At 28.4% G+C, this 20,887-nt stretch overlaps 1 protein-coding gene across 1 annotated transcript in view; it reads left to right on the top strand.

Moving 5' to 3' along the window:
* The window catches only part of LOC129949429 (uncharacterized), a 297,671-nt gene that overhangs the window by 42,381 nt on the left and 234,403 nt on the right, over window positions 1-20,887 (top strand). The gene's annotated exons all lie outside the window — the stretch shown is intronic.

Raw genomic sequence — 20,887 nt, 5'->3', positions numbered from 1 at the left:
CGTACCTTTTTAATAAAATAGTTCAATTCATTTTGAACTCGGTAGAAATGGCGATCTCAAGGCAACCTAGCCTGAGATCCGATTAGCGCTGTAGCGCGCCGTTTTAAACACAGTCTAAAAATTATTTTGGATCACTCGGGCGTATACTTACTATTTTTTGTAACGAACTTTTTAAAAGTTTTGTATACGTGGCCCTACTGTACACTACAGTCCTGTGTAGTTAAGGTCGGTAAAGTTTTGGGCTTATGCCATATACACAATTATCTCATTGCAAATGAAAATACATTAAGCACTATGATGATGATGTGGAATGCTTCATTTTGGAATGGTATTAGCTAGTTCACCTGTAAAGTTACGTTTAGTGTTATGTATTTTCAATGTAAAACACGCTTTACAGCCGTGCTATTGAAACAGCAGAAAAAAAAAACAAGTTCAATGCGGATAAATTCTTTTGAATAAGAGCATAATTTTCAAATGTAGTTATTACTCGGTCGTTAGCTTTGATAGTCGATTATTTGAATTTTTGGGTAATACCAAAAGCCAAAAGGCTTAAAATCCTTTTCGAAATTTGTGTAAAGTACTTTGGCTTTTGCAATGATGGTAAATACACAGTGTAGCTAATTCTGGACTATTGATATTACGAGGCTATCTATAGTTTTGAAAACGTCGTTTCGATCTAAGTTCTTCATTTGTTTGACAGCCATAATACTTTTCTTAAAACTGATGTAGTTTATTTATAACTTTACTCACAGTTTTTTATCAATGATCTGAAAAACAAAATTCAAAAATGTATTTCTGTGGATCTAGACATGATTCATAGATTTCCAGCTCCACATTTTGTATGTTTTTTGATTAAACACAAAACCAATCAGCATTCAACACTCAAGTTTTATATACATTGTTCGTGTCTCAAAACATTCACGTTCACATGTCAGTGGGTCACGAACACACAAAAAAAAAAAGAATCATGAACGATTAAGTTACAATTTAGTATGAAAAAAGGAACATAAGTTTACAGGTATAACTTAGGTATACTTTTTTTTACGAGAGCTTTTGGTATACGAAGCAGAAGCAATTGGTTCTTGGTGTACTTTTTTTGTTTTTTTTTTTACTCCAAAAAAAAAACAAGAACAACAACAACTGAAACATATTTACACTAACATATTTCATACACATCAGCATCATGCATGAAAGTCCTTTCGTCGCTGTTCACACTCTCTATTTTATGATTGTACAAGCGAAGGATATGAGTTGTGTTTTTCGTTTGTTGGCGCTTGATGTATGTACTTGTTTCTCTCAGAATAAAATATATATATACACATATAGGTATGATGCTAGATGTACCTGTGAAAAATTATTATACTTTCCTTTTGGCATAATATTGTATGTATGTAGGTAGGTATAGGTCCTGTGAAGTGCTAGAGAGGGATCATTTTATTCGCACATAAATTCCATTAGTAATGCATTTCCATTAAAAACTCATTATTTGGTATGATACTTAAATTCATTTTGAGAGAGCTCAAAGCAAAAAATCTACATATGTGTTGTATATGCATCAAACTCCCAAAGGATTTGGGCTTATTACATGTGACTGTATATGTACATATATTTGGGACACATACGAAAAAGTAAGTTTATGAATAAGAGTTACCTACACCTATACCTATTTCATATGGATGGATTGAGTACTCATTAATTTGAAGAGTTTAGTTGCTTATATCGTTTTATGAGTGCGATCTAAGGTGAAAATCGTTAAATTGAATATAAGATATAAAAAGACGCATGGAGTTGGAGTTATTTTTATCGAAAGATGTACATAAAAAACGATGGTTGTGTGTTGCTTAATTGTTACATAAAAATAGGATGATATTAAGTTTTTATGTCTTTGAAGTGAATTTCCCAGGCAGAGCACACATATGAGTATTTTATAACACTTGAATAGATAAAATTAAGAAAATTTTGTTTTTACGATGATGAATTTTCCTATAAGGAAAAACTATAAGGACATTTTGTTATTTTTAATATTTTAAAACACGGAACAGAGAAAAGCCATTAAAATAAAAACTGGTTCTAGTATTGTCTTGCAATGGGAGATTTCACTTTGAATTACCCACTTTCAATTTTAAAGATGGCACATTTTGACACTAGGCAAGTTAAAATTAAGGTATTATTAAAAAAGAACGATTCATATTTCAGCAACGCAAATTTTTTTACCTTTTTTTCTTATGCTTCTTTATGTTTCATTTTTTCCAAAATCTCTAAATAATTTTTAAAACAAAGCTGGGATGCAACCCAATCAATTTTTATGAACTTTTAGTAATGCTTTTTTAGGTTATTTTTTTATTTTAAATGTTAATACAATTTTTCTTCAAATTTTACCGAATGTTGAAAACAATATTTCGTCTAAGATAAAATAAGTTAAAAACCATAATCTCAAACTTTTGAAAAGATATTTTAGTCGAAATTTAAATTTTACCAACTTTAAGTATTGTTTTTTTCGATTTTTCTCAAAATTTTACCGTTGTCTTAAGCTGCACAAAACCATTTTTTATTTGTAACAAATTCTGCTTTCAGTTTTTTTGATTTATAAAAAAAAAACGTTCAATGGATTTTTTCCGAAAATATATTTGTTTGTTATAACGTTACAATACCTTTATAATATAAAATTTAATTTAAGTCTCTAGCGTTATTGGTTAGTGAGATATTTAGGGTTAACCAAAATGTTCACCTTTTTTTAAAACTGCTATGGTAAGAAAACAACATCCGCATTTTCTTGAGAGCCTTTTCTGCATTATTATCTGTATAACAAAATTTATTTGAAGTAGATTTCTTTTCTGGTTCCTGAGCTATGGACGACGTTCGAGCGTACGTACATACGCACGCACATATATCGTTCTAAAAATCTTTTATTTCGACTCTAACGATCTTAAAACGTTGAGAAATACCAGCATTTTCAATTCGACTAATCAGCCCACTACAATAACTTATTATTGAAAGTTAAAAATAAAAATATTTAGAAATACAAAAGTATTAATTATTAGACAAATTTTGAATTGTCGCAATTGGGATTGTTTTTTTTTTCATCGGTTTTTGACTTACTCTTTCGAAAATGTTTCCATTAAATAAGGTCCAATCACAAGTCTTTTTCAAAAACCATAAAAAACAGTGCAAGTTGAGGATGCAGGGAGCTTTGAACAATCACTCTTGGATTTCTGAGCACTAAATGGGACATTTTTACAGAAAATACGGATCATGTTGGTGCATTTGAATGACCCATTACGAAGATTCGACATTACTGCTGATTGCTAAGCTTGAGTTCTTAATGGTATCGACTTTAAAATCCTAAGACCTCAGTATAAATTTAATGAAGTCTAAAATATCATTTGTGCACTGCCTTATTCCAAAGATGAATCCCTGACACTATGGACTACAGCATCAGCAATATTTTCTTTTGTTTTTCTTGAGCGACTCACAAGGTTTAAATTGTTCCGACAGCTCATATTGTTCCACCAGTTTCTCTTTGGTAGAAAAAGAGGTTCATGATAACTTAAATATTTTTGAGTTTTGACTTTAAAAATTTGTTTGAATGAATTAGCAAAAATGCCAGCTGCCTAACTACTAAACTTTTATAAAAAAAAAACATTAATTAACTAGGCTTTAAACAAAAGTTCGAATATTTCATTAAGTCCATATTATAAACGTTTCATAGATAAAGAACAGACTAGTATAATAATTTTCTTACGCCCTCCATCATTTTGGTTAACATTGAACAAGTCAAAAATCTGTTAAAAAATCATCTTTCTAGTAAAATCTAATAACAAACTTTTTTAACTCTCTTATTTATGAATGTAACAACATTTTTAATAAAACAAAAGTCTAGAATTATGTATGTTTCCAAAAATTTCAAATAAAACACAAAAATAGTTATTATACCCACAGATAAATGTAAATAAAGCAACAATACAAAATTCTGATGCAATTTCTCATTGCTCCATTTAGTAGTTTCACAAACTTGTGGTTAAGGGTTCTCTGGCAAAAACTTTTTAGCCAGTTACAGCCAATAACCAATTTATGATTTCGACAAATTTCCGTTAAGAAACTATGTGTACTGTATTTACGTTTATATAGATAGATCGAACTTCCTTTACTGCTGCTACTGCTACTGCTACTTCTGCTGGATGCAACATCATGGATTACAATAGAGCTTCATTGAAGAACAAAATAGTTTTCACTTATAAAGGCGCTCTTTTACATCCGGCAGTTGTAGGCTATATACCTAAGTAGGGTAGGGACATGAGGTATAGTTTATAGGTTATTCTTGTGCAGCAAGCCATGAAATAAATTGCCTTAAAAACTTTGTCAATAGCTAGATGAAATTGTTTGTTAAGTTTTTGCGTTCCGTAAGTTTAACGTTTCAAAAAGCTATAGTTACCTATACTTCTGGCGAAAACAAGGACTATAAGAGAACTATCATCCTTTATATAGACGAACAGAGAGGGCCATAACGATAGAAGAAAATATATACGAGTAGTGGTATGCTCATAGGTAAATTTCATAAATTTCATAACCATTTTCAAAGCATCCATAGAGAAAGGTGTTTTTTCCGGTGCATTATTTTGGGTGTCACTTGCTCTAGAAATGCAGTGTTTTTTTAAGTTTTTTGTTGGGCTATAAAACTTTTGAATTTTAGCACATCACACACACCCACACCCACAACAGCACACAACGAGTGCTAGAAAATCTTTTGTTTTATTTGAACCCAATTTTCAAGTTAATATAATTATAATATTGAGAGTTATTATTTAACGGAAGCGGATGTCATAATTTTATTTAAGTCAACTTCTAGTATAGTTAAGTACTTTGAATAGGTAGAGGAGTGCTAGACTATATGCATTGAAGATTTATCCGGATTTGGAAGTATTCTTTTTGAAAACTACAAAAATATTTGTATGTATGTTAGAACTTAAAGTACATTTAAAAAAAAATAGCTCTGTACCAACATTTTAACAAATCAGGTGACTCTATTAAGATATTCTTAATGAGAATTAATACAAAATCTGATTTATGTTTTGTTGGCTGTTAAATTCCATACTTACATATTTTGAGACCAAAAGTAAAATTTCTACAATCATATCTTTTTATAAAAAAATAACGTTCCAAAAACACTGAATTTATGTTTGAGCTCCCCATTATTTGTATGTTATTGAGATAAGATTTGAAAATAATTACACATTTTCAAACTATAAGTATATAAGAGTTTCCATGGGCACTCTAACTTTGCTTTATTTTCTTATATTTGACGATCGAATACTCCTATTCCATCGAGCCAATATTTTTTCCAACAAAAATCCCTTAGACAACAATGGATAACAATAATTTCACGAAATCACTTAAGCTGTCGTTAAGTTCTTAAAAATGACATAAAAAGGATAGGCAATAAAAAGGATTTTCTTAGATTATATGATAAGGACATTTTTCTATAAGGGAAACTTTTACAGAAAATCCCACTTTATTGAATCAATCAATATGGATTTTCGTTGTCCAAAACAAAACAAAAAAAGAGAAGAAGAAATTAAGTCGATATTAAGTTTTGTTTCATATTTTCCAGGGCTTTTTGTTATCAAAAATTGGTCAAAATAGGTAAAAAAAACTCATTTTAATTTAATTGATAGGTTTGTATGCGAAGGACTCAGTAATTCCAAAAAAAGTTTACCATACTGCTAAGCAACATCGAATCATATCAACTTCTCAGCATAATCTGACAAGGTTTCAAATTTCCAAAATTAAGGACGATTTTTTTTTCTTTCTTTGTTTTGGTTTTTTTTTGACAGTCTGCATTTTTATTTTTTATAATGTACACTCCAAAGGATCCATATCAAATTGTATATGTACATCAACCGGAAAATACAGAATTGTTGCTGGGTTTTATACAAGCATTTAATTTTCTATTCCTTAGAGTCAAGGTAAATCTGTTGTTAATTTCCTTCTCCGTATTATACACATACAAATTTCTTTTTTTTTAGTTTGATGATATAAATCCTTTTATAATAACCACAGGGCGGTGCTTAAATAATAAAAAAAGGGTCAGCAAAAAGAAAAAAAATGGATTTCTCACAAACAAATAAAAATTGTGTCCTTTTTTCGAGACTTTTACTTTCATATGAGCATATATCTATAGCATATACAATACATACTGATACGTGTTCTTGAATATGTATGTCACTAACTTGGGGATATGTTGAAAAGTTACGTATATACAATATACATATGTGTTGGTCTGAGGACAAAACAACAACGTAACGTAAACATTCTATAAAACATCAGGAAAAAGGACACATCGGCATCGACATCGAGTGTGTGTCAGTTTGGTTGTGAAATCCTTTTATATCTTTTCGACGACCCAATCGAAATCTCATCGCCAACAACATCAACATGTAGTCAATTTTTCTAGACCGTAATTTATTTCTTTGGTTATATTAAAAAAGGATCTTTTTAGATTACGTTTTTTTTTGTATATGTGCATGTAGATAAGTATCATTGTGTTTGTTTGTGTGTGAAGGTGTGTATGTGTAAATTGTGTGTTTTTGCATATGCCTTAAGATAAGTTTATAGCATTAGGACTTTTTTTTCAAAAGATTTTTGTTTACGGTCAAGCTGGCCTTTATCAAAACGATTGAGAAAAGGGAACAGCTGTTGATGTTGGAAACTGTAGTTTTGGCAAAAATGAAGTATGTACCTAGTTTAAGACTTCCGATTGAAGAGACATTCTGTGTGAGTGTTTTTTATTTCAATTTTAATACCATTATTACGGGTATACTTTTGGGAGATTATATGCAGCTGTGATAAAATCAAGGTTTAACGACTGGTTTTATATGGGTTAATCACTTGATTATTTCAAATACACCGAAACAAAATATTGGAAAAGAACAAGAAAACCGAGCGGGCCCATATATACGTCTAACCCAGGGGTCGGCAAGTAGTTTGAAGTGAGGTCTAGATACGGTTGAAAATATTTTAATCTAGATCCAGAAAAAAAATTAAAAAAAGTTTTGTAGTTTTTATTTTGCTTCATTTAAGTAACTGTAATATTAAAAAATTACAACGATGGTCTTCAGCCAGTTTTTATAATTTGTTTCAAGCAAGGAGCATCAAAAGAGTATCATTAAGGTGGAAGTCTGATAATAGACTCTAAAATGTCGAGCCAAACTTAGTAACAAAGTTGAAAGCTATTTTTTTGCAATTTTGATAATTTTTCTGAAACATGCTTATCCCAAAAATTCCTCAGTGAATGCAGTTGAACATATTTGCTGGAAAATATCTTTTCGATATAAATATCAAACGAACCGACTCAACTGTAGATAGAATTTAACTTAAAAAAAAGCGATTGTTTACATTTTTGATGTCAATTTAATTTATTTGTCTGTGAATACCTGCTTAGCCGCCATATTTGAAATTGCGTAAAGGAGTTGTAAACGCCCTTGCTTGTGTGTTAGAGAAGCATTTTAAAATTGTGTTTAAATTTACATACGTACATATGTTATTAAATTGAATTGGTAGTATGGGTAAGTTTGACTTTCCGTGGTTCCGCGGTCCATCATCTATCCTCCACGTACTACACAGAACCAAAAAAGCGAAGTAGGCCATGGATATAATAAAATCTATGTGAAATTTAGACAATTAAACTTTGTCATTTATAAGAAGAACAACACTTCGTCCATATTATGACATATTTGACTGATGAAACTCAAACATCCTTCGATAACTTGTTTCGTCAATATGATGAAAAATATGTTCAACCTTAAGTTTTGAAACAAATGATAAATTGCTCCCTCATATTGACTATAGCGTTCATAAATATAATAAACGTTTTTGAAAAATTTTCTAGAAACAGTGATAAATTAATTCATCAATTTTATGAAATATTCAATAATATGATGAACAAATTTCTTCGATATTATGGTTATCTGAATTCATCAATTTTATGAAATATTCAATAATATAATGAACAAATTTCTGCAATATTATGGTTATTTTAAGTATATTGATCCATCAATATAATTGACAATTTTCTTCAGAATAGTGACTAGATTCGATCAGTTCATAAACATAATATTTAATTTCATCAATATAGTTAATAGAACAATTTTGATGAACTGATAAAATATACATGAACAGATTTGAAGAACTGATGAAATTTCCCCTTAACGCATTTAAATTGCTGGTTTAACAGATAATAAAATGAGATTTTGCATATTCAAGAACGTTTCATCAAGCAAACTTTCTTTTTATATAATTTTTTAATACAAAATTTGAAAAACATCATCATCCATTAATGACGGACATTTTTCTTAGTGCAAAATTCGAACTTTCGAGATAACTTTCGTTTTTCCAAGTAAAGGTATCGACTCAAAACTAATTTCAGTACGATTATTTTGGGTCATTCTTCACCCCCAAATGCCCAATGCAAAATTAATGCTATCGACTTTAAGTGATATTATTGATATAACATCACACAGAAGTGATATGCTGATTTATTTTCGTTTTGATTTCGGTTTAGTTGAGATTTAAAACAAATCCAATTGACTGTTTCTTGAGAAAAAAAATTAAAGTACCAAAATCTAACTAAAAATGTTTAAATATATTTTCGAATATGTTATGAATAAGTAACGATGTTGAGTCGGAAGTAATTTTATTTCAGAAAAACTCATGTTATCAACGATAGTAAAGTTAAAAAAAAATCAGTTGAAAATCAATTCCAAAACGGGTTCGCGTCGAAATACTCATAATACTGTATTTAAAATATTGTATCTCAAAATAATGTATTTTAAAATACTGTATGTACAAAATACTATATGATCAAAATGCTGCATCTCAAAATTCTTTATTTTAAAATCTTGTAAATAAGGCTAACAAATAAAAATCGTTTGGATACTGTAAATAAAAACGAATTTTTTACATTTTTAAAACAATTCTTATTTGTTAGCCTTATTTACAGCATTTTGTAAAACAGAATTTTGAAAACAGAATACTTTTTTTGCGACAACATTTTCGGTTCTCTTCTCTTGAACAATAACATATGTACCAATGAAAATTCACAAGTCCTTAAAATAATAAAAACAAAAACAATATAAATGGTATCTTCTTCTTATTTTCTCTTTCTCATTTTCTTCTTCTTAGTTATTTGTATCTCTCTCACATTTCTACATGAATTGTTCCTATCATAATCAACAATTGCATAAGCAATTGCACGAAAATAATTGATCTGTCAAAACTTTCAGCATTATACAATATTTTAAGATACAGTATTTTGACAATACAGCATTTTGAAACGCAGTGTTTTTAACTTACAATATTTTGAAATACAGAATACTAACCATGCAGTATTATGACCATACAGTATCGTACAGAATCATACAAAATAAACATAAATTTATTATCTGCAAACTTTTTGAATTTCTTTAACGACAGTGCATTAATTACGAAAGATGAAAATTCACACAAAAGATGAAAATTTTAAGGGTCTTAGTTTAAACATATAATCAAAGATTCTTACACTTTATAGAAAACTGAAAATTAAAGTTCTCGCTTCAAGCGAATTATGAATTATATTCTTCAATAAATTTACAAAGCTACTGATTATCCTAGTTTGAAATATGAAATTATTAATTTAGCTGTTAAAACTTTGCAGCTATTTTAAAATTCCATTGATTTTTTCTAACTCTGATGTTACTTTCAAACTAAAACAGTTTTTTGTTTATAAAAACATTATTTTTTAACGCAACTCACCCTTAATTCGTACAAGCCAAAATTTATTCACGTGAATAATTTCCGTCACTTTCTTGTCGTCGTATAACTAAATATATTGCATTTCTTGAAGTTGCAATGTCTACACAATAAAACTTTCTTCTAACTTAGAATATGGCGCAATTTCAATATCATCAATAAACTGCTTATTCCTATAAGAAACTTTTCTGCTACGACTACGGGTATATTCTTATAAAACGATAAACTTTTAAACTGTATGTACAAGTACTAAAAAAGATATATTTATGTATCTGCGAAGTAGCGTTAAATATAGGTACGCTAGCAGAAGGTATATAGATTTGTTCTTAACTTTGATTTTTCAAATGATTTGCACTAAATTTTAATAAGTTCGTATTATAAAGAGTATGAAGTTACAAGAGTGTACAATTTACAGTGTACATATATTGTATCAGAGTGTGTATGTTATATTGAAAACAAGATAATGGTAAAGCTTCTTATCAACATAAATTAATTAAGTTGGGAAAAACTCGAAGAAACAAGATCCCCATAATTCTATAGATTTAACATGATACATATAACAACCAACATTTTACCCACCTATGCAAAGTACCATTAAGTGGTTTATAAAGAATTAAATTCCGATAATGATTACCAAGCAATTAAGATGGGGGAAAAAGTTTTTCTTCCCTTGAGATTAACTTAAAGAATTTTCACATAGGTACATAGAAGAAGCAAAATGCTTTGTTGTGGTAAATTATACCACACAAATTTTCAAAAACTTATTTTGAATACCAATAAATTTGTGTCTAGAGAAATTGTTCATTCCTTAAATAGCTACATGTGGAACAAAGTTGTGAGGTTCAACAGCCAGACTTATCGAATTTTTGAACAATTAAATGAAATCGAAAACTTAATGTCACGAGTACCTGATTGCAAATGTAGTCATGGATCATCCCAGTGTAATCTTCTGAACAATCTTATTTGTTTTTTAAAAACGGCTAAATTAAAGAGAAAACTTTAAAAATGCAAAGTTTAAATTTTTGAGTATACCTAGCAGAAATTCGATACATTGAATAGAAACAAATTTTTCTATAAAATTCCAGAAATGTATGTTTCGAATAAAGTAAAATTCACGTCATTTAAAAAAAAAAAGAGGCTGGGATGCGACCAACACTGATAACTTTCCATCACGTCGTTTGTAGGTTTTCGTGTCGGGTTATAAAAGTTGTCAGTTGAAGTATTCCTACAATATTTAAAATTACCAACAATATTTTTCATAGATTTTTTGTCGAAAACAAATGTTTACCAATTTTTGTAGCATTTCTTAAATTTTTACAAATTCGATGAATGAAATTAATTTGAGATATATCAAGAACTGAACATCAATTTTTTACCGAATTTGAGTACTATTTCTTGTAGATTTTATTTTTTTATTATGAAAAAAACGGACTATTGGATTTAAATAAAAAACTAAAACAATATTTTCTGTGAAATAAAAAAAGTGTGAAGACAGTATTTTGAGTTGAAAGTATATTTTTACCAAGTTTTGGTATTTTTTTTTTAAGGTTTTTATTTTTTTTTTGTAAAAAACCTGTCAATTAGATTTTTTTCAAAATTTTACTTGATGTTGGCATCTAATGTTTTGAGAAGATATTTGAGTCGAAAATCAATTTTTACCAACTTTTTTTAAATTTTTGTTTAGGTTTTTAGATTTTTTGTAAAAAACTGTCAATTCGATTTTTCTAAAAATGTTAATAAATGTTGACAACAATATTTCTTAAATGATAAATTTAGTTTAAAGCGAATATATCAAATTGATGAAAAGGTATTTGAGTCGAAAATCAATTTTACTAACTTTTATTAATTTTTTATTTTTTTTATTTTTTGTAAGAAAATTGTTAATTCGGTTAAACCCAAAATGTGGACAACAATATTTTTCATATGATAAAATTATTTTAGAGGCAATATTTCAAAGTTTGAAAAGATATTCAAGTCAAAAATCAATTTTAAGCATTTTTTGTTAATTTTTTTGTAAATAAAAATGTTTCAATTTGATTTTCCTCAAAATGTAACTGAATGTTGACAACAATATTTTTTTTAAATAAAATAAGTTTAAAGTCAATTTCTTAAATTTTTAAAAAGTTAGTTGATTAGAAAATCAATTTTTACTAACTTTTATTAATTTTATGTTTCAGGTTTTTATTTTTTGTAAAAAATGTCAATTCGATTCGTCTCAAAATTTAACCAGATCTTAAAAACGTTGCTCTTCGTTGCACACATTTGTTTTGGAGATGAAATCATTTTTTATTCATAACATTTCATATTTTTTTTCAATTTTTTTGATTTGTAAAAAACCGTTAATTGAATTTTTTGGACAAAAATATATATGTTTTCTATCACGTCACGATATATGGTATAATAGTTAATTCTAGTCTCTAGCGTTTTTGGTTCGTGATATATTTAGGCTTAACCAAAATGTTCACCTTTTTTTTAAACTGCTATGGTGAAAAAAACACCCTGGCAATTTTCTTCGTTATCTTTATCTCTATCTCGTCTGGTTCTTGAGCTATGGACGACAAAAAAAACGTCGGAAAAATAGGGACGTACGGACATCAGTAAAAAAAATGTTATTTCGACTATATTGTCTTGAAACGTCGAGAATTCTTTGAGAATAGTTTGAGTCGTTTTTGAGGTTATTGATCTTTGTCTTCAGAACTTAAAAAAAAACCTCTCTAGTGAAAAAATTTTAGATCTTATTCTAAGTTTCAAGAATATGGATTATGTTGTAAGTTGAGACAGATAGTCTTGCTACTCGTTAAATCACTTTTTGGCGTGCTCTATCTATTAATTATTTTTTTCTGAGGATTCCTCTTTATGACCATAATACCTACATAAAAAAACATCCAACACTAAGAATTCGATGTTTGCTTTTCTTTTCGTTTATCAAATGCGCCGCATTACCGACTGTGCTCAGTGAAATCAGATTTACTTAAACTTTATTTTTAAGTTTACTCCTTCAAGCACTAAAACTAATTAACACACGAAAGTCCAGTGAAAGAACTACCTCTCTTCCATACAGCCATCATATGTATTTGTACAATGGACGTTCAGAAATAATTAAGAGAAATAGCTTGCTAGTATTTTTTTTTAGCTTCATTCCTTAACAGCAGCTCAAAGTTTCTCATACTGCTGCTAGCAGAGCGGGTTTCATTCGTTTGAAAAGTCTTTGATTTTTTTTTTTAACTTATCAACTCTGTAGAAACCTAAAAAAAAAAAGAACTTATTCTGACAGACCTCCCGATTTCAACTCGAAATGAATAAATAAAAATGCTGCAATATAAGAGAAATTCCTGATATGGTTTGGTGTGGTTAAGTAAGTCCTGATATATCAAGTATACCACGGACTACGATGAATTACGTATACCAACGTCCTCAACTACACTACACATGATACACTATGGCTAAGTTTCTGACTTCAAGCAAAGTTTATAATAAGTTTACACATTACACCCCATTCCATCATCCCCTATAAATCTACTTCCATCTGCTCGCCATCCATCCAGGCAAGGTGGGTTAGATTAATTATAAATTGTTTTAACTATGTAACTGAGTGATTTGGCGTTAGAAGTTGTGGTGGTGGTATAAATACTAGAGTTTTCTCTAGGTGTTGCCCATCAGCCATCACATATTGTGGCTGGGAAAAGTCGTGAATTTAGAAAGCAGGTTGCAACCAAACCAATTTACGGTTCCCAGAATGATGATTATTTTAACCTCATTCGAAAATGTCGTTTTTTTCTTGTTTTTGTTTTTTGTCTTTTCAAATTGACATGATGGACAGAGAGCAGAAGACTAGGACATTGAGTTTTCAGCATGACATAGTTTCCATCAGAGTTGGAATGAATAATAGATAGTTAGGAATCCTTAGAGAAGTGAGTTGCGTCACTTTTGGCATAAATTATAAATCATGGTAGAAAATGTGGGTGATTTATATACATACCTACCTATGTTCAAAATACAGGTATAAGGTTGTTCCTTGGAGATTGGGTGATGATTTTATTTTGCCATCAGAGCTCCTAAGCCACATGCAGTAGCTACAAAACGCTAGGTTTAGGCTGTGGCAAGATAATTTGAATTATTGATATGTCATCATCAATAATTCTCCTACTATATACCTATACTACATACATATATATTTATGCAGGTGGTAAATACTAATGTGCAAGCAATATTTGAATGAAGAGTAATTATAATATGTAGGTAGATGTATTACAAGAAGTTGAACAGGGCCTACACACACATTAGAATTTGTACAGTAAACGCATGCAAACGTAGTGCATGGAACTCCAGGACTCTTGAATTTCAGCCACAAAACCGTCTGTCTCCTGGATTTGGTACAAAATATAGGTCAAACCAATTTGAAATATTGTTTTCAATTCAATGGTTTTCAAATAAATGATTTCTTATTGTTAAATATTTAATAAAGGAGCTGTACACATGTTTATGAACATGGATTTCGTATGATTAGTTAAACTTTGAACATAATGTTGAAGATTTGAGGTTGTAAGACATCCATAGTGATTTTAATTGAATAAGATTGACGTTGTTGCAAAATCTTAGATTAGCAAAAGATAAGTCAGATTTATGCAGAAGATATTTTTAAGCAAATATTTACTTTAAGAAATTCAATTTTTGAAGATATAAGATCGATGTAATTAGAATAAAAAAGTGAATTGCGGAAGCAGTTTTTTTTATTTATTTACGAATAAACATTGATCCCCCACTTTCCAAATTACTCAAATCCAAACACTTAGTTAAGTTCTTGATTATGTATTTGTACATTTATGTACTTTTTACCTTGACAATAAATTGATGTTTAAACTAAACAATTGTAAAAAGTTATTTTTTTTTTAATTCGTTGCGTTGGAATCAAATAAAATTGTTTTTTTGTAAGAAAAGTTTAAACAAATGAACATTTCCGAACAGATAATTTTGAGATGCAGTATTTTGAGTGACATTGTTTTTTTTTTCATAAAATTAAAAAAAAATAATTGGATGTACACTTGTACAGTATTTTAAAGATGAACAGTATTAAACACATTAATAATTATAATCGAACAGAATTAACTTAGTTTTCAAACGAATTGTAGCCTATTTAAAAAAAAAAAAAATGTTAACAATAAATAAATGTCAAGAAATTAAGGCACTTCATTGGGTTGGATTAACATTCTACAAATTATGCATACAAACAAATATTTTCTAAGAAAAAAAAACAATATTTTTTAATTCGATAGGCTAATTTAAAATACATTTTTTTTGAAGTAAAATGGGTTTATGATATTTAAAGTTTTTGGTCATGAAGTTTTTAAACAATTAACTGCAGTTTTGAAAATTTTATATTAGAGCAGCTTAAAAATTATATATTGCATATTTTCATATTATACTATCATTATCATTTTTCACTCATGTTTTAGGGCTCTTCACTCTTATTGAATTCACGGATGTAAAAAAAAAAACAAAAGGGAAGGGAACAAGTTTCATATTTCGTATGTTAAGTTAATATGTATTTCCAAAATTAAAACCTAACCCTAACAAAGAGTGATTAGATGAACGTTTTTGTCAGTAGATAGTTAATTAATTGTATACTTTGTAGCGTATAGGTTATTTTTTATTTTAAAAGAGCCTGGGATGCAACCCACACTGATAACTTCCCATCCCGTCTGTCGATATGTCTTTCTTAAAAGGTATGTAGGTTTTCGTGTTTTGTCAAAAAAGTTATCAGTTAAATTATTCTAAAAAAAATATAAAACAAAAAACAATATTTTGTATATTATAATATTTGAAATGTGAAATAGTTTGATTTCAAAATCTATTTTTGCTAACGAGATTTTTAGTCGTTAACGAATTTTTACCAATTTTGCAGATTTTAATTTGTTAAGAAAAAACTGACTCTTAGATTTTTATGAAAACATTACTGAATGTTGAAAACAATATATTTTTTACAAAATAAAATTAATTTGAATACCATATCTCAAATTTTTGAAAAGATGTTTGATTCAAAAATCAATTTTTACAAACTTTTAGTAATGCTTTTTTAGGTTTTTATTTTTTGTTAAAAAAACAATGAATTCAATATTTCTCAAAGTTTTTTTTTCGAATGATCAAAACAATATTCTTATAAGATAAAAAAAAAATTGAAATCCAGAATCTCCAATTTTTGAAAAGATAATTGAGTCGAAAATCTGTTTTTTATAAAAAAACCTGTCAAAATCTTACGAGTGTTTCTAATAAGACAAAATTAGCTCTAAGCCAATATCTTAAAATTTTGAAAAGTAATGTAAGTCTAAAAACACTTTCTACCAAAATATTACTTAATGTTGACAACAATTTAAAAAAAATAGTTAAAAGCCAATGTTTTAAAGTTTTGAAAAGATATTTGAGTCGAATCTAAATTTTTACTAACTTTGAGAATTGTTTTTTTAGGGATTTATTTTTAATAAAAAAAACTGTCAATTCGATTTTCGATGTTTCTGATAATACAAAATTAGCTCTAAGCCAATATCTCAAAGTTTTGAAAAGTAATTTAAGTCTAGAAACAATTTTTACCAACTATTTAGGTTCTTTATTGTTTGTAAAAAAATGTTGATACAATATTAAAACAAATGCAATTAGTTTAAAGCCAATGTATTTAAGTTTTGAATAGATATTTGAGTCAACATTAAATTTTTACCAACTTTTGTTCTTTTTTTTTAGGTTTGTATTTTTTGTAAGTTTTTTTTTTTGTTTTAAAGTTTTGAAAAGATATTTAGTCGAAATTAATAGATTTTTATTTTTTATAAAAAAAAAAATATCGATTTTATTTTTCTCAAAATTTTACCTGATCGTAAAAACGTTATTTTTCGCTGCTCAATATTGTTTTGGAGATAAGAAATTTTTTTTTCGTAGAATTTTAGAGGTGAGAATTTTTTTTTCAGTTTTTATTGGATTTCTTTCCAAAAATATACTGGTTTGGTATCGCGTTACAATATATAACATAAAACTTAACTCAAGTCTCTTGGTTCGTGAGATATTTAGAGTTAACATTTACACATTTTTTTAAACTGCTTTTGTACAAAAATCATCCACGCAATTTTCTTGAGAGCCTATCTGCATCTTTCAGTCTTATTATCTGTATAATGAAATTTATTTGAAATCGATATCTCTTCTGGTTCTTGAGCTATAAACGAAAAAAAAATGTTGCGAACGTTTATACGTGCGAACGTACGTACTGACGTACGCGCAGACATCTTTCTAAAAATCTTTTATTTCGACTCTAGAGACCTTGAAACGTCGAGAAATGTCAATATTTTCAATTCGACAAATCAAACCCATTAATTGTAATTATAAACTTCCTCTGGGAAGTTAATACTTAAATTTTAGACAAAAACTTTTCTTTATATTTTTTATTCTTGCACACTTCAAACATTTTAAGTTGAATTAGGGATCAAAGTTGTGATACCGAAGCACATTGCTCTTAAAATTTCGAAAAATTAAAAAAAAGTGTTTATCTGTATTATACATTCTTGATGTGCGGTTTAAGAAAAATATATAAACATTTCTGTTGTTTAATTATCATATTTTACAAATTCAATTATTTTGTCCTGCATGAACTTAAACAATTGGCCTTCTTTAAAAACTCTTTCTTTGAAAATATTATAGACACATGAAGAAATTATGACTCCGAATATAATCATAATAAGTAAAAATACTAAAATAACCAATACAAATGTACATACTTTATCCGTATTTGTTATATACCAATTCATATTGTGACTTTATATTAGACTAAGGTAATTTAAATGAAAAGTAAGCCGTACATGGGAAATTGCGAGACCATAAAAAAACAAATGTAATTTAAGATTGTCCTTATTGAAAAAAACATTTTACCTCTTTATATGTATGTACCTTTACCTATATATAAGTCGTTGTCTTCTTCAGTGATACAATATTTTTTGTTTTTCTGATAAATTGTTCCTTTGTATACGTATACGTTGTTTATGGTTTCTCAATACGCACTAAATATATATTTTATGTATATTGATTTTCGTTACATTTATTTTAAGCAATATTAATTCCATAAATTATTCTTTTAGCCTTAAAACAACCTTCATACATGGTATCGTTCAAATGTACACATGTACCTACTGTACATAAACCTACAAAAGACAAACATAAAAAAGATGTTCTTACTTTTACTTATTGTTTGGTAATACATTTTTCTATTAATGACAGAGCTTTTATTGAATTGTAAGCCACATCGATCAAGAACCAAAGCAACATACACAAAAGATAAAAAAAATACGACAAGAGTATATCACAGAGGATACACTACACTACACGTAGGTTTTCTTGGGTACATTTAACAGGCCAGGACGAACGCCGCGCCGCCGCCGCAGCAACACAAATCTATTATTAATTTGAAATTCTGATTCTAACTGTTTCTTTCTTATACTTATTTGTATATATATTTATTTTCCTTTCAATTATTCTCTTGACAGTAGAGAAAAATAAGAAAAAAAAAAGAAGTGAAACCCGAAACCAAAACCAAGACCAAAAAAAAAGGGAACACCAAAAAGCAATGGAATTAAATTAATTTGTCAAAAATGGTTTCTGTTTGTTGGAGCGCGTTCCTATTGTTAAATCGTTAATGCTTTTAGGCCATATTGGGGAGTTGAATTGAATATACATTACATATGGCTTTTTTTTTTGAAGACTTTTCGTTGGTGTTTTCATTGGAAAATGAATAATGGCTATTACAAAAGAAAAGGAAAAGGTTTTATTTTTGAATTCTATGTTATATGATTCATGATGATGGCTGGGTAACATGGTTAGGCATTATTGTACGTACTCATAACAAAGTCTAAGAAATGTTCCTTTTTTGATATAGGTAATGTGTTATAAATATTATTATTTACTCATCAAGCTTTTATAGATGAAAAAAAGACGTAAAGTATTTCTTTTGTGTGAATATGTTGAATGCTTTTTTGGTTGGAAATTCAAAATCCTTCTTTTTTAAATTGAGCTGAGATTTCAAAAAATTTGGCATTAGAAAATTACACGAATAATTTATGAGTGATTTATGTGTTTTTATTATTTAAAGTAAACATTTTACTTTTTTATTAATAAAGGAAAATAAAACCACAAATTAACTCAATCTCAAAAAGGAATGAAATCCGTAAAAGAAATCCTACTAAAATTAAATAAATATGTGCTCTATTCGAAAAATTTCAAAAACACAACATACACAGTTCCCAATTTTTTTCTTGTAAAAAGTACAAAAAATCATTCTTAAACTATGATAAAAATATGCATTTTAAGGAGTTTTCTGTCGAGATAGCTACAAACCGCGACAGACTAAATAAAGTCCAACGTTCAGCTTGCCTATGTATAAGCGTATCGATACGCACGACCCCTTTACGTATGAACGTAATTATACAATATACATGCACCCATAGATATTTCACTTAAAATGTTTGTTTAGACTCTAAGGACTTTGAAACGTAGAGAAATGTCAATTTTTTCAATTCGATAAACCAGACCAATTACAATAACTTAATATGAGAACTTAAAAATATTAATTTTAGTCAGTTTATTATTATTGAAAGAACTGGCATTTGGAAATTTTAATCTCACCGAAATCATACATTTTATAAAAAGCCTGATGTATTAAAAAAACTTGAGTAAAACAAAAGCTTGCCGTGAAAGTAATAATATATAAAATAATGCCAAAAAAAAACTCATAATATTAACAGATATTTGTTATTTAATAATTACTTAATAATGAAAATGGGTGGATACCACGCCTCTAAATCAAATAGCATATTTTTGATTTCTTGCTTTGCACTATAATTCTTTCTTTTGTTAGAAGATTCAAGGTTCTACAATATCAGGAAGTGCTTCATGGCTTTGATGATTGGTTAGTTAGTCAGTCTTTCAGTTTCGGTTTTTGCTAAATTTTAGCTATTTTTGAATTACTGTATCTACTTTTGGTATAGAATTGAAAAGTCTAAAGATGTATTTAATGTTAGTTAGTATTGCGAATTTGAATTATTTTCTGGATTTATTAGTTGGCAGTTGCTTTTAATATTTTTTTCCTTCGTTACCATTTAAGGAAAGGTAAATTAAAATATTGTCAGTTCCTTACCTTCAGACTTAAATATAAACCATACAATGAAATAAAACAATTGTTCAGAAAACACTTCTTCCCCATTCCATATTAAGAGCCATAACTAATTTATTGTTTTTCTTTTTGCATAAGTTGAGAAAATTTATAACAATAAATAACTCCGTGTCTTATAACAATAAATAACAGACTATTTCATACATTAACTTTATTTATCTAAACACTTATTATTAAACTCGGTGTTAAAAAAACGCTAAATTTAATAAATTGCTTCCAAGTCAACATATTTTGTTATAAATTAACATTTTTCTTCGCCACTTTATGTTGGTAACACATACTTACACCTTCATATCTTGACAAAGTCTCTTGATATATATCTTCGTTTTCATGTATATATGTATGTTTTTACATACTTATCTACATCGAACATCATATTATGTATCCCTCCACAGGACATCATAACAAGCCGCACTAACTTACACAGTGGTAGCAAATGATTTCGAATGCTGTGATTACAAAAAGATCACATCTTAACATATGCCATAATTCCGCTCATGTGTGGCAAGAAACAAACATCCTTCCGGCCATATATAACCAAAATTGTATATATACACATGTGATAGCGTTTCATATACACAACAAACACATACATATATACTCGTATTGCCTTTCTATGTTCCATTTGAAGCTGCCATTGTGCTGAAAGGATAAACCAATTTAACTCGCATTGAGTGACATATGTTTTCATGTCACGTCTGTAGATATATCGACGAAAATGCATGAGGATGAGAAAGTTTTACAATTTAAGAGATATCTTGCGTGCATTTAAGGATATAGCAATAATATAGCTTTGCGAAATGGAATGGTTGTGAGGTTTAGAGAGGAAGAGTTATGCGAATGAATGACCAACGTGTTTGTGAGTGTGTATAACTGTATATGATGATGGTTGGACTTTATATTATC

The sequence above is a fragment of the Eupeodes corollae genome, chromosome 3 (assembly GCF_945859685.1).
Source record: "Eupeodes corollae chromosome 3, idEupCoro1.1, whole genome shotgun sequence".
NCBI classification, from domain to species: domain Eukaryota; kingdom Metazoa; phylum Arthropoda; class Insecta; order Diptera; family Syrphidae; genus Eupeodes; species Eupeodes corollae.
Note: the sequence above shows the minus strand (reverse complement) of the source record. Positions and strands in the feature narration are given on the sequence as shown.